General features: G+C 45.8%; 1 long non-coding RNA gene across 1 annotated transcript; it reads left to right on the top strand.

Moving 5' to 3' along the window:
• The first annotated feature begins 7,595 nt into the window (after positions 1-7,595).
• Positions 7,596-9,873, top strand: LOC120097701 (uncharacterized). The gene is made up of 2 exons (XR_005495271.1): positions 7,596-7,679; positions 9,721-9,873. It is a non-coding gene; the product is annotated as an uncharacterized LOC120097701 (long non-coding RNA).
• The last annotated feature ends 3,567 nt before the right edge of the window (positions 9,874-13,440 follow it).

The raw sequence follows: 13,440 nt of genomic DNA, 5'->3' as shown, positions 1-13,440 counted from the left end.
AGGAGGAGGAGGAGAAGGAGAAGGAGGAAGAGGATGAAGAGGGGAGGAGGAAGTCATCTATCTAAAAATAGATCTTCGTGATGTCACAAGAGACCTAAAGCAGGAAGAATATTTGAGGTAATAAGAATACAGTGTATTGCATGATTTCAAGATCCAGTAGGAAGCTCTGACAGATAGGATGGTTCCAGCCCAGAAACAGATGTAAGAACCAGTCAGGCTTAGGGCAGTGCAGCGGGACTTGACCTTTGACAATGCTGCCAGCAGCACACATGTTAAACAGCAATTCGATAAGCAGTGCTAGGAGAGCCACATCGTCACACGCAGAACAAGATGAGACCCTTACCTTGTGTCACATATAAAATCCAACTTGATAGACATTACACACTAAAACCTAAGTCTCCAAACTGTGAGCCACTGGAAAAAAGTATAAGGGAGAGATAGACAAGACTACTATTATAGGTAACAACCCCCCGAATCCTGGGGGGAAAAGCAAACATTTGCTTCAGACTAAGACACTTCTGCACAGCAAAAGACAGAAGAGTAAAGAAAATCTAGAGAGTGGGAGAGAACATTTGCAAGCTCACATCTAAACAGAGTTTATTCCCAAATGAGAATGAGAGAGAACATTTGCAAGCTCACATTGAAGCGGAGTTCATACTCAAAATGTGTAAGAAATGAAAACAGTTCAATAGCAAACAACAACAAGAAAAACATTGATTAATGAGGAGCAAAGATAAAAGACATGCAAATGACCAGAGTTGAAGGAATGACACTCAATGTTGGCATCACTAAGAGAATGTAGGTCAAAGTCACAGTGAGAATAAGGGCTCAGCTGACAAACTGCTTATCTTGCAAGCATGAGGACATGAGTATAACCACAACCCATGTAAAAAGTAAAAAGTATAACGTGCATGTTAGCAAACCCAGTACTGGGGAAGGAGAGACAAGTGCATCCCTAGGCTCACTGGCCAGCCAACCTAACACACTGGACAAGTTCTAGGCCAGGAAGAGACTCTGCTTCAATCAACATCATGGACACTGCCTGAGGACTGACAGGAAATTGTTCTAGCCTCCAAACACATGCATATTCACATTCACGAAAACCTGCACGCACATGAAACACACATGCTTACATGCACGTGTACACACACACACACACACACACACACACGAAATATTAACTCATGTTGATAAGGCAGACTAACCTTGAAAACAAAAGACAGTGAGCACTGCTAAGCATGGAGGAAAAGGAGCCACACACACTATGGGTGGGGTGAAAATTAAGGCAGCCATTATGGAAATAGTTTCCAGAAGAGATGACCACATTCTTGTCTCACTAAATCATTGTTCACAATACCAGAGAGCCAAAAGTAACTTGATTATCCATCACTAATGTTCTGAGCACCAGCCAGGGAGTCTGTCAACTAACAGCCTGATAGGGGGTGACAGAACCACTGGTTTCACTGTCATATATGCATAGTGAAATATTATCCCGTTTTTTTTTAAAAAAAGGAAATTATGTCACTTGCAGTAATACCAATAAAACTGGAGGGTGTGATACTAAGTAGAGTAAACAAGGCACAAATACAGTACAGCCATACTACATGTGAGGTCTGGTGATGTCAGCGCAGAGGAGAGAGGCTAAGCTACCTGTTGCTAGCCCTGGAGGACAAACAGAAACTGGGAAGCATTAGTCAAAAAATGCAAAGCTTCAAAATAGTAACAAATAAAAGTATAAAGTGAAGGGACTTCATTATTGCTTGACCAGAAAGAGCAATGCCGTCTGTGATGTTCCTCGGGATCTGTCAACATGGACAGACATCAGTCGGGCAATGAAGGAGAAGGGAAGCTTCAGAAAGATCTGGAAAAGGTCAGGAAGCAAGAATGGGGAACATGCCCACCAAGCATCCAGAGATCCAAAAAAGCATCTGGAAACACCTGGTGTCTGGAAACGCGGCCCCCAGGGCAGGCGCCTGGGTCTTTGTAAACACCTTGCATGCTGCTCTAACATGTTTTGTGATATCAAAAGGGCTTAGAATTTTCTCAAATCACCCTGCAATCCAAAAATGCTCCCTTCTGAGTCTGTGTGGGAGGATAACACACCGAAACTGCACGTGGTGCCGGGGCATACAGGAGGTTTCATCTTGAAGCAATGTTTTTTTAAGTGTTAAGTAACTTTGGGGCAGAAAATCGACTTAAAATTTGGCAAAGAGGCTAAAAGAAAATGAAGAAAGCCTCTAGCTCTTGTCAAAGGACAGGAGTGTATTTCAGAGCATGAGGTCAGTACTGAAGGAGTGTGGTCCAGTAGAGCTATGGCCTGTTGATGCTATAGAGGACACACTGTGAAAAACCCTATTGTACGACTGTGCAAACTCTCTGTTGTCCTAACACGTTAGATTTAGAAACCGAGTCATCAAAGCTACCCATGAAAACCTGTAAACACAGGTAGAGCAGGGCAAAGACAGGGAGGTCAGGCCTCCCAAGCACGAGGTGGGGTTGGCCACATTTGTGACAGATGCATAAGATATTAGTCATAAACAGATGTCCCTTCGCCTTCTTAAATCTCATCCTTAAACCCAAGACTTGCCAAACAAGGTGGAGACCATACATTCTTGACACTTAGTATATAATACTTCATGCCAGACTATGCTGTAAATATTTAATTAAATGAGTTTGGAAATCTATCAAGACTCAAAACTGCATTTCTGACCGCACTTTAATTGCTACATTTTTAATCACATGTACATCCATAGGTGGGTGTATGTATATTATATGTATGTGGGTGCCCATGGGGGCCAAAAGAGGACATCAAAGGTCCTAGATCTAACTGGAATTACAGGCGATTATGACCCCCTCTCCAACACGGGTTCTGAGAACTAAGCCGGTGTCTGAAAGGCCAGGAAGGATGCTTATCTGCTGAGCCATCTCTCTAGCCTCTGTCAGAGTTTAAAGAAAGGAAGATAAAAAACCAGGGCATGTAGAAAAATAGCTGCTTAACCATGAGGATCTCATAATTTCTTAGTTGCTAGAGGAACGAATGAAAGCCTTACCTACGTTAAGTGGGGCGAGCTTCATGTCTGGTGAGATACCTGGCCTAGTGTTAAGTCTCTTTCTCAGCGTGGGCTTGGATGCAGTGTGCCCCCCAGCTCATGGGACCAGGCATCAAGAGGTCCAACACTAAGTCTTCTCTTTCAGGTTCTCCACTCCAGGGAGACAAGGGGACAAAGGGACCCCTCCATTTGAGACTTGGTGTTGACAAATCATAGAATTTCCCACCCATGGAGCAAGCGCAGGCAATAGAGGCAGTGGAGCATTTCTTACTATGTGCCGTCACGCTGCAGTGTCCGGTGGTAGGGGTGGTTAGAGCGTCTTTCCTCTAACGTTTGGAATGGGTGGGATTAACTGCCGATGAGGAAGACCAGGAGAGAGCTGTAGATCAAGTTGTCCTGGCTACCCTTGGAGAAGGCAGCAGAGGAAGGACTGGAGGTGGGGAACAGAGAAGGCAAGAGCTGTGCAGAGACAGAAAGGCTTCCCAGCCAGCGCACCTGGGCGTGTTCTGATTCAGCTGAAAACCAGTGTTCATTCGGAGGGTTTCGAGACTTGGGGAAGACATGTAAGGTATAGCATATGTGGGTATATTTGTGGGACTTGGGGTGTACTTGTGTGCGGTGTGGCATGTGGAATGAGAGAACAGGGGTGAGGGTGTGTCTGTCTGTCTGTCTGTCTGTCTGTCTGACCAGTAAAGCATCCTAGTGCAGCATGCTTTGCAGGGACAGGGGGGCAGAACCTGGCTTCCCAAACCTGACAAACTACCTCATTTCCTAGTGTCCCCAAGTACCTAGATCCCTGTGTTCTGCTAGGGTGACAGACAGCAGAGAAGAGACAGTTCAAGTCTTTCTTGCTGCAGGGTCTGAGTGTGGGGTCCATATCCAATCGGAACAGAGCAGAGGGCTCCTCCCAACCAAACTCAGCTTCTACCTAAAATCCTAAAAGCAAAAGCCATGTCCCCCTGAGTCCTGTCCCCCCAATCCATGTCCTTTCTGAGCCCTATGAGCCCCATGTCTTGTGAGACCTAGTCCCTGTGCTCCCTGTGACCTGTCTCCTGTGATTCTTGTGACCTGTCAGTCCTGTCCCCTGTGAACCCTGTGCCCTGTGAGCCCCCTGCCTTTTCCTGTCTAAGCCTTGTGCTCTGTCCCATGCGAGCCTAAACCCCTGCTTGCTACATGTACTTGTTCTTGTGGTTTTTCTCACTGACTACACTCAGTTATTCAAGCTGACTGAAACAGAAGCCTCAGGTCCTGAGCATGGCATCTACTAAGTTTGTCTTAGAAGATTTTCTTCTCCAAGAAGAGAACACAAGGAACCAGGGACAAAATATCTCCCCTGACACCTGATTTTCTCCGCCCCAGATCAATTGATCCAGTCCTAGGTGGGGATGGGCTCAGTCAGAGCCTGGATGTGGCCTCTTTGATTTATCTAGTCATTCCCCAAAATATATGGTGCCAGGAGATATAAGGGGATGAAGGAATGGTGGTAAACATGCTGTTTTCTAAAATGTAGGAACTGTGGCTTTTTTTTTTACAGGAAACGGGGACACATCCTGATGGAGCTGGACGGGATGCTCAGGAAGAAGGAGTTAGAATTCTTCACTCTTACGTTTGATAAGGTAGGAACCCATCACCTCTAATCACCAAATGAGCCAGAATTGCTTTAGTTTCAGGCAGGGTGTGACAGACAGCATGCTTCCAGAAGTTTCCACAACTCATAGATGAACTATGCTATAGTCTGCTTGTAGCACTGTATGCAGAGACCTGTCATTTAAACAATATCTCCGAGATTGGGGCATAGCCCAAAGCTGACCCACTAATCTGGAACTCTTACAGAGGAATTTACATAGTATGCACTCTGCTATGAAATCTTCTCATTCTCAGGACACAACACAGTCCCTCATTGTTATCAGAATAGGAGCTGGCTCTGTCAGTCCTCAGAGTCTACCAGGGATAGTCCTTAGAAGTATAACAGTAAAGTTTGTCTTAGAAGATTTTCTTCTCCAAGAAGGGAACACAAGGAACCAGGGACACAATACCTCTCCTGATACCTGATTTTCTCTGCCCCAGATCAATAGATCCAGTCCTAGGTGGGGATGGGCTCAGTCAGAGCCTGGAGCAAGGCTGCAGAACACAGCAGGGGCTAAGGTAGCAACATTCCCTGACCAGAGACACTCTTCTAACACATTTTGAACTTTCAAAACAAAGCTAGCTTGGCCACAGAACCCAGGCCTGGGAGAGCACACTGTTTCCAGAGCCTGCTGTGAGACACTTCCTCCCAATGGCAATGCATATTCCTCTGTGAGGAACTGTGCTGATTTTTGTGCAGAATGCTTGTCTGTAAGGTATCCCCACATCCCCAAAGAGTCACCAAAAATACGAAAAGAAAATCATGCTTTAGCAGATAGTTTAACTACATTTAAAAGTACACTGCTTGTAAATAGCCCACCGATGCTGTCAAAAAATGTTAGTCTCCTAATTGAGAAGTCAACTTTGTTCCCAAAGTAGGCTGCTGATGCCACTTCACCCATTTTTATTTGTTTACTGTTGTTGTATGTCTTACCAGACGGTTACTGTCTTTCTAGACCCACCCTCAGGCTTCATCTGTTTGGGTTGCTTCTCTGAGATGCCGTTTTGTTAGGGCTGACCTCGTGAGGAAAACACAATTCAATTTTTTTATATAAATTAGCCATTTGTCATTGTGTGAGCAAGACACAAACATTTCCATGAACGGCACACATAAATAACAAAAACTGAAGATGGAGTGAGTCCTGCCTGTCAGCAGGGTAATAGTTTAATTGTGTACAGTTATTCTTACATTAAAAGCTGCATACTGGGCAAGCTTTACTGGGTAACAGGGACTTTTAAGCATGCCAGTGTTTCTATACAAGTAACGCGGGTCAATTGCAAAAGGGATAACCATAATGATTAAATCATTAAAATTTTGTCTATGCTTCACAGAGCATAGAGAAAATTAACTTCCCACCAACCTCATTTTTCTGCTGAACATGAAATAATGATTTTCTGCCAGTATAATTACAAAGCTAACATCTGATAGAGTCAGCATCCAGCGGGGATTATCGCAGGCATGAGTATTAGACCTCATTACCAGCTTGACTGCAAAATTATTACATCTTGTAATTGGAGGGTGAGATTTATATACAGATTGGCCGGGTTTCTGTAAGATTGTAATTACAAGCTTCGTTGGTTTGCTACTTATCACACGGTGCAGGAGGAGGCAAAAACAAGCAGAGGGAAGACCATTTCATTAAGCCGTAACCCCATCGTGGGAGGAGCGCTGTAACGTCCCTGTATTTATTAGGCCAAACAGAGCTGTTTGCAGAAGGGGAACCCATTTATTACTGCCTGACAAATGGGATTTCATTTATTTAACCTCAGCGATCTATTTCAGTAAAACGTACAAACGAGCCATCCATTTTATGATTCCGGAGTCAACGCTCAATTATCTAAAGGCTAACTGAGTGTTAAAGTGGCCATCTGCTGGGATGAATTCATTGATTTAATTTGCTTCGAGTTGCTGAATGATGCGGGGTAGGTGGGGAGACCGGGCTGAGCCTGCCTGATCTAGGCGGGCGCCTGTGTGGGCGCCGCCTCCCGAGTGTGCCAGTGTGTGTGCGCCGGTGCCTGTGTGTGCATGCAAGCACGCATGTTTAATCTTTCACACAATAGACGAAGGCGATCAATAGCAGCTTAAATTTTATGAGACAAGGAGTTAAGTTGTTCAGCCCCAGCCAGAACACCTTTGCTCTCCGGTAACAAGTCATCTCCGGGGCGGAATTAATATTGACAAGCTGGCTTCTTTGTGGCTCATTTGGAGGGCGCCTGGGCCAATTGGCGGGCGGTGGTAATAGAGCCGTTATTAGACTACATTATGAGGCTGAGGATCGATGCCCAGCCGGCCACCACCCAGAAGGAGACAGGCTGCCTGCCCTTGCCATCGGTTAGCCCTCATTGCTCCTGCCGTTTATTTTTAAGGCCTTTTTAAAAAATATATAAAACACATAAATAAGCGAGTGAATGAGAAAACAGATCCCTCATCTGCACCAATTCTCAGTCCTGTCAGACTCCAGGGCTGATGAAGGAAGAAGGAAAGACACACAGTCAGGCAGACAGAGTAGAAGAAACACTGTAGTTCGGGGTGGCAGTCCCAGCCCTCAGTAGGCCAGTGGCCCAGGACTAGCTTCAAAGCCCCAGAAGTAAGTCCAGCCATGGCCGCAGCCAGGACTACCAGGATAAGCAAAAACAATGCAGCAGAAATAAGTGTTCCAGGGTGGTGAGGGATACACCAGATCTCCAGGGATAGAATCCTTTTTAGGAAACTCAGGAGCAGAAGCCTGTGGCTGTAACTGACAGGTCAAGCCTCTCCCTCCTCCTTCCCCTCCCCCTCCTGTCCCGGCTACTCCCTACACCCACCTTCTGTGCACACACACAGCACTCTGTGGTTTCTATTGTGCTGTCATGAGGACATCACTCACCCAGTAGACCAAGGAAGGAGTGGCTGGTCTTCTCTGACAAGTCCCTTCTCAACAAGGATATAGAAGCATCCTAGCTCCACCTGTCTCCTGGAATTCAGTCTCTGGGAATGAGTGGATAACCCTCCCTGGTTAACAGGTGACAGCTCCCTGCATTACAGAAGCTTCTTGTCAGGTTTGGTTCCTGAGGATTCCCAAATGCAAAGCTTTAGTTACCTTTACAACCTCCTCTACTCTTCAAGGGTATAGATTCCCATGTGCAGGTACAGGGTGTCACCCCAGGAATATCAGACGAACACCCTGAACACTGATGACCTCCAGAGAGGCTCCAGCAATCATCCACACACATTGGGGTTGGTTGGGGCTATAGTAGGTCCAGAGAAGACCCTCAGAACAGCAGTGGGAAATGAAGAGCTGAGGGACAATCATCTGCTCCACAGGATTGCCCCTGTGGTATGGTAACTACAGGTCTGGATTCTTCTGTACCTTCTCTCCAGGCTGAGCTAGAGAGAGAGATGGACGGCATCCTGCAGGCAGGTAGTTAAAGTGAGAACACTCACCATCAGCCTCTTGAGAAGAACCTTCCTAACCAGTAGAAACACTACCCAGGACCTCCTTGTGTCACCGAACTCTGCCTGAGCCACCTGGTAGTGGCCCCTCTTGGCCAGCACAGGGCGAGCATAGCTTCCCATTTCTTTCCTAAAATAACTGAGTTGCTACACACTTAATTTCTCTCCGATGACCTTTCACCACTGAACTTGATTGGAATCACTAAGAAATCTTTATACTTGAAATGTTAGAAGCTATCAGTGAGTAGGTTAACAGATGCATTAGAACTGCCCCTATGGGGGACATCACCCTATAGCAAAGAGCCTGTGTCCTGTCCTCCGAGCTGGAGATTCGCAGTGACCACAGGCTAGCCACTGCTCTTCTGTCTTCTGTTTGACATCACGTGCACAGTGGATTCACTTGTGTCCCCCAAAATCAAAGGCATAATTCCCAGCATGACAGTGTCGGAGTGATGTGGTCAGAGGGTACACCCAACAGATGTTCTCACCAGAATCCACCACTGGCATTCTGACCTTATAGCTCCAGGGTTCAGAGTTATGCAAATAACCCTTGGAACCACTTTGATAAAGGAGCCCTATCTGATGGCATGGCTTCTCTGAATCCTTGTACCTATAGCTCACATTCTAAGTGCTGCCCTCAGTCATGGGGGTCATCCCTTTGTTGTGAACAGATGGCCCTCTTAATCTGCACACACTTCAATGCTCTACCTTCCGAAACTCACTTCTGATATAAACATGGCCGCCGCATGTTTTAGATGAATGTTTGCCTGGTACTGTTTATATGTGCATAAGGTGTTTATCTGTAAAGTGCTATTCTTTGGCACTGGGACACTCAGTCTTGCTTTTTAGTCAGTTGGACAATGAGTCCCATTATAATGATGGATCTTGCTATCTGTCTTATTTAGAGTTTTACTGCTGTGAACAGACATCATGACCATGGCAACTCTTATAAGGACAAGGCCTTAAATGTTCAGAGGTTCAGTCCAGTAGCCTCAAGGTGGGAGCATGGCAGCATCTAGGAGGGCCTGGTCCAGGAGGAGCTGAGAGTTCTACATCTTCATCAGAAGGCTGTTAGCAGAATGTTGGCTTCCAGGCATCTAGGGGGAGGGTCTTATAGCCCACACCCAAGCGACACACCTACCCCGACAAGGCCACACTTCCTAATAATGCCACTCCCTGGGCCAAGCATATAGAAACCATCACACCATCTACCTACCTACCCATTATTTGCCTATTACCAGCCACTCTTCGTCTACTCTCTCCCCCTGGCACCTGCATTCCCACAGGTTGGATAGAACTTTAATTTCACACTTGTTCTAGAAGCCGCCATATGCACACTTAACTCGTGTCAGCTCCATTTTCCCTCTTGGTCTAGGAAGTTCCCAAACCTTCACAGTTTGTGCCCACTGCTGTGAGCCCTGCCCACAGCTCTTCTGGGAATGTGTTGACCCCACTTTCTTATGATCTCCCTGGCAGTTTCTAACTGTTGCTTCTGGCCCAGGTTTGTATTTTCCTGACTCCATCTCTGCTGAAGTTTTATACATTTGCCCTTGGTGGGGGATGAATTTTGTTATATTTGCTTGCTGAATGTTGTGGTTTTCTCATTTTCAGTTGAGTTTTTCTGAAATGGTTTGGCGTTTTGAAGATTCAAAAGTTGTCGAGTGAACCATCCTTCCACAAAAACTACTTCTCATGGCTGATTGAGCTCCACTGATGGAGTGACATGGAGCTGCATTGAGACAGTGCTGGGGTGACAGTGTTGAGGTGAGACAGTGTTGGGGTGACAGTGCTGGAATGAGACACTGCTGGTGTGACACAATACTGGAGTGACACAGTGCTGGGATGGCACAGTGCTGGGATGGCACAGTGCTGGGATGGCACAGTGCTGGGGTGACACATTGCTGTGTTAGCATACAATTGGGATGACAAACACTAGGGTGACATACTATCAGAATGACACAGCAAGTGGGACACAGTGCTGGGGTGATGGGGTACAGAGCTCTGGGATAACAGTCCCAAACTGGTATAGTGCTATGAGTTCCGCCCATACCTTGGGATTGCAGTGTCTCCCCACACTGGTTAACTAGAATTGAAATTTCTTCAACAGAGGATTTTTCATCTGTGTGAATGCTGAGAACCCCCAGCCCACTGCCATGTACCCCCTCCCCCTCAGCAATGTCTTCCTCCTCCTCCTCCTCCTCCTCTTCTTCCTCCTCCTCCTCCTCCTCCTCCTCCTCCTCCTCCTCCTCCTCCTCCTCCTCTTCTTCTTCTTCTTCTTCTTCTTCTTCTTCTTCTTCTTCTTCTTCTTCTTCTTCTTCTTCGATGAAAGAGTGTGTCCTTGCCTGTGGATTCTTCTAATTCCATTACACTGTTTGGTGAAGACATTGCTCACTATGCTACCTGCGAGTCCCTGGGCTTTGTGACCTGGGATTGTGTATCTGTACAACTGTATTGTGTCCTGGGAATCTTTGCTTACTTGGTATAAACCACCTCCTGACACGCTGGCCTCTCCATACCATAGCTTGTTTTCTGGTGACACTCTGGATCATTCCTTAAGATCTGTCTCTCGGCTTCTATACACAGGAACACCTGCTAGGATTCATGTCTGCACTTCTACCTGCTGATTTAACGGTTCCTTATTGTCTTTCTTATTACCCTTTTGTTTCACACATCTGTTTGGTCATCCGGCTTTTCAGTGTGGTAACCACATTTATTTCATGAGTGACCTCCTGTTTTCTTAGACACCTAATACATAGATTTCAGATCCATTTCGGGTCACTCCAAGGCCTGCCGGGTAGAGTCCTGGTTCTTACCTTTCTTGGCTCTGGCTCGTTTCTTCACTTGTTCAATGATGTTTTATTCTGGGTACATAATGGGATTTCTGGGTACATAGGAGAGTCCTCAGGGTTTCATTGCTTCTTCACTTACAGATATCTCAAAGATCTGTGCTAATAACGTCTACTCCTGCAGCAGATACCGCCTCCTGGTTTTGGTACGCTTGTGGCTACATACATGATTATTTTCTCCATTTAGTCTCTTGATTTAGACTCAAAATCAATACTGTCAGTTTACTCTTAAGAAGACATTTGTTGGCAGTGCTGCTCTTCAGAACCTCTCCTCTGCTGGAACATTCTACCTTCTGAGCTACCTCTATTCCACCTCACCTGTAAGCTTCAAGCATCAATGCCCCCAGATGAAGCCAGCTGCAGGCAAGCTCGGCCTCCAAAAGCAGGGACTCCTGGGCCATTGACAGGGTTATTCATAGTGCATGCCAGAAGGAACCATCAAAAGGTGCTGCAGAGGCCATGAGCTTATCCTCTGTGTGTGTGTGTGTGTGTGTGTGTGTGTGTGTGTGTGTGTGTGTGTGTGATGGCCACATGTGGCCATTGTGCACTCATTTTACAGATATGTTTCTATACACTGCCACCCCGGTGTTATTAGGGACTCCATGGAAGACAAATAACCCCAAACACTTAGAAGCAATGATGGGAAAGCTAAGCACATGATCTCTTGTCAATTCCTCTATACAGACACTTCTCACTCTACATCTGAGCAGTCTGTCTGCTGTCTCCATGAAAGACAGTCACAACCTGCTTACTTACACCATCTTTAAACCATGCATCAAGGACTCACAAAGGTAGGTTGATGTCGTTATGCAGGAAGGCAGGTACAGGATAGAACGAGGCCTGTCACTGGACGAGAAGGAAGGATGGGTGGGAGAAAAGTTTTAGAGAGGGAGAGGAGGCTAGAGCGAGAGAGAGGAGCTGGGAGAACATGGTGGCAGATGTTAAGATTCTTCTCTGTGCATAGATACAGGTTGTTATGGCTATTTTTAAGGAATGGGTGTGTATAGGATTTTGTGTTGTCTAGATGGGCAAACTGTATTAATCAATTGGATCAGAGGTTATTGTGTGGTGTGTTCTTTCATGTGGCAACTTAATTGAGTCCACAGTAAGAGAGTCATGAGATAGGAGGTCTCTGTATGAAACTGGCATGGCAGCGATCTGCCTTGGGAACTAGATGGGTAGAGAGATCATGGCTGGGCTCAGAGTAGCCAGCACTAGCGTGGGATAAAAGAAACCATTCTTTTGTTTATTTGTTTGTTTTGTTTTGCTGTAACACACAAATATAACCAATCTATTTCCATGAGATGGATAAAGATGAAATTATGCTATAAGTACAAAATGAAGCACTGAAATGTATTCTAGAAAAAAAGTTAGCAAAGAGAAAAAGCTGATCATTGTTCTGCAAATCGCAACCCAGTGTCTGGGTGGAATTTAATATGTTCCTTGTCTGGATGGACGTCCATGGTAGGTGCCTCTGCTTCATGCTCCTTTGTTCCTTGTCCCTGAGGAATCGGACCTCTTGCCATTTCACATCTACTATAAGCCCATTGTTGGTGAAAAGATGGCTAAATTGGTCCATCACTTTGTAATAAAATACCAAGGACTTGTTTATCTGATCAATGGAGAATGCAGTCTCAAGCTGCTCTGTGTTAATGGCCCAAAGCCTAAAATGGTGAATTATTGACTCTTGGAGTTGCGGGGAGCAAACACTCAGATCAGGTTTCCTGCTGGAAGCTGACATATTGCAGTTGAATTGTTAAGAGTCAAGAATGCATGCCCTTTGCCTCTCTCGCTGGGAGACGCCTAAAACATACAAGCCTTTCAAACTGAATAGTTAACTAGCATTCTGAAAATCACATCCCCACTCCTAACTGATGACTCGAATACATCAATTCCACTCACACAGACACAGTATTAGTGTCCAACTCCCAAGGCCGAAGGCCAATACTTCAGGCATTTATCTTGGTTCAGTATGACCTGAGTCTGAAACACATGCATCTACCATTGAAACAACTCTTCATTGACTTACCGACCGAATAAGTTTTAACTGTGAGTGAAGAGCGGTGCAAGAAATTCAGCTTAGTAGCACAAATGGACCTGGGCCTGTCCAGAGTTTCTCATAGTGGAGCTCACCTGCAGGGACCACAAGTATGAGCCTCGTCTGCAGGGGTTACTTTGACTTTGCCTCTATCCAGGTTCAGGTAAGCCTGGGTTCTGACCCTGAATTGCAGCCTTAAGACACTGGCCTTTCTGTATATTGGTTTTCTGATGTGTAAGAAGGCTTCCCATCTGCTCATATAGTTATCACACAGAACAGTAAGACAACCCAGTCAGAAGGCTGGGCACCCCTGGGAGGTAGAACTTCTTGGCAATGTCCACTCACACTACACTACCAAGCATGTGCACTTCACAAAGAAGACTCTGATGCCCAGCGGTGGGCTCACCAGCCCATGGAGTGCTCTGTTGCTCTCCACCATGCTACCTC

The sequence above is a fragment of the Rattus norvegicus genome, chromosome 1 (assembly GCF_036323735.1).
Source record: "Rattus norvegicus strain BN/NHsdMcwi chromosome 1, GRCr8, whole genome shotgun sequence".
Taxonomy (NCBI): domain Eukaryota; kingdom Metazoa; phylum Chordata; class Mammalia; order Rodentia; family Muridae; genus Rattus; species Rattus norvegicus.
This window is presented reverse-complemented; position numbering and strand designations above follow the sequence as displayed.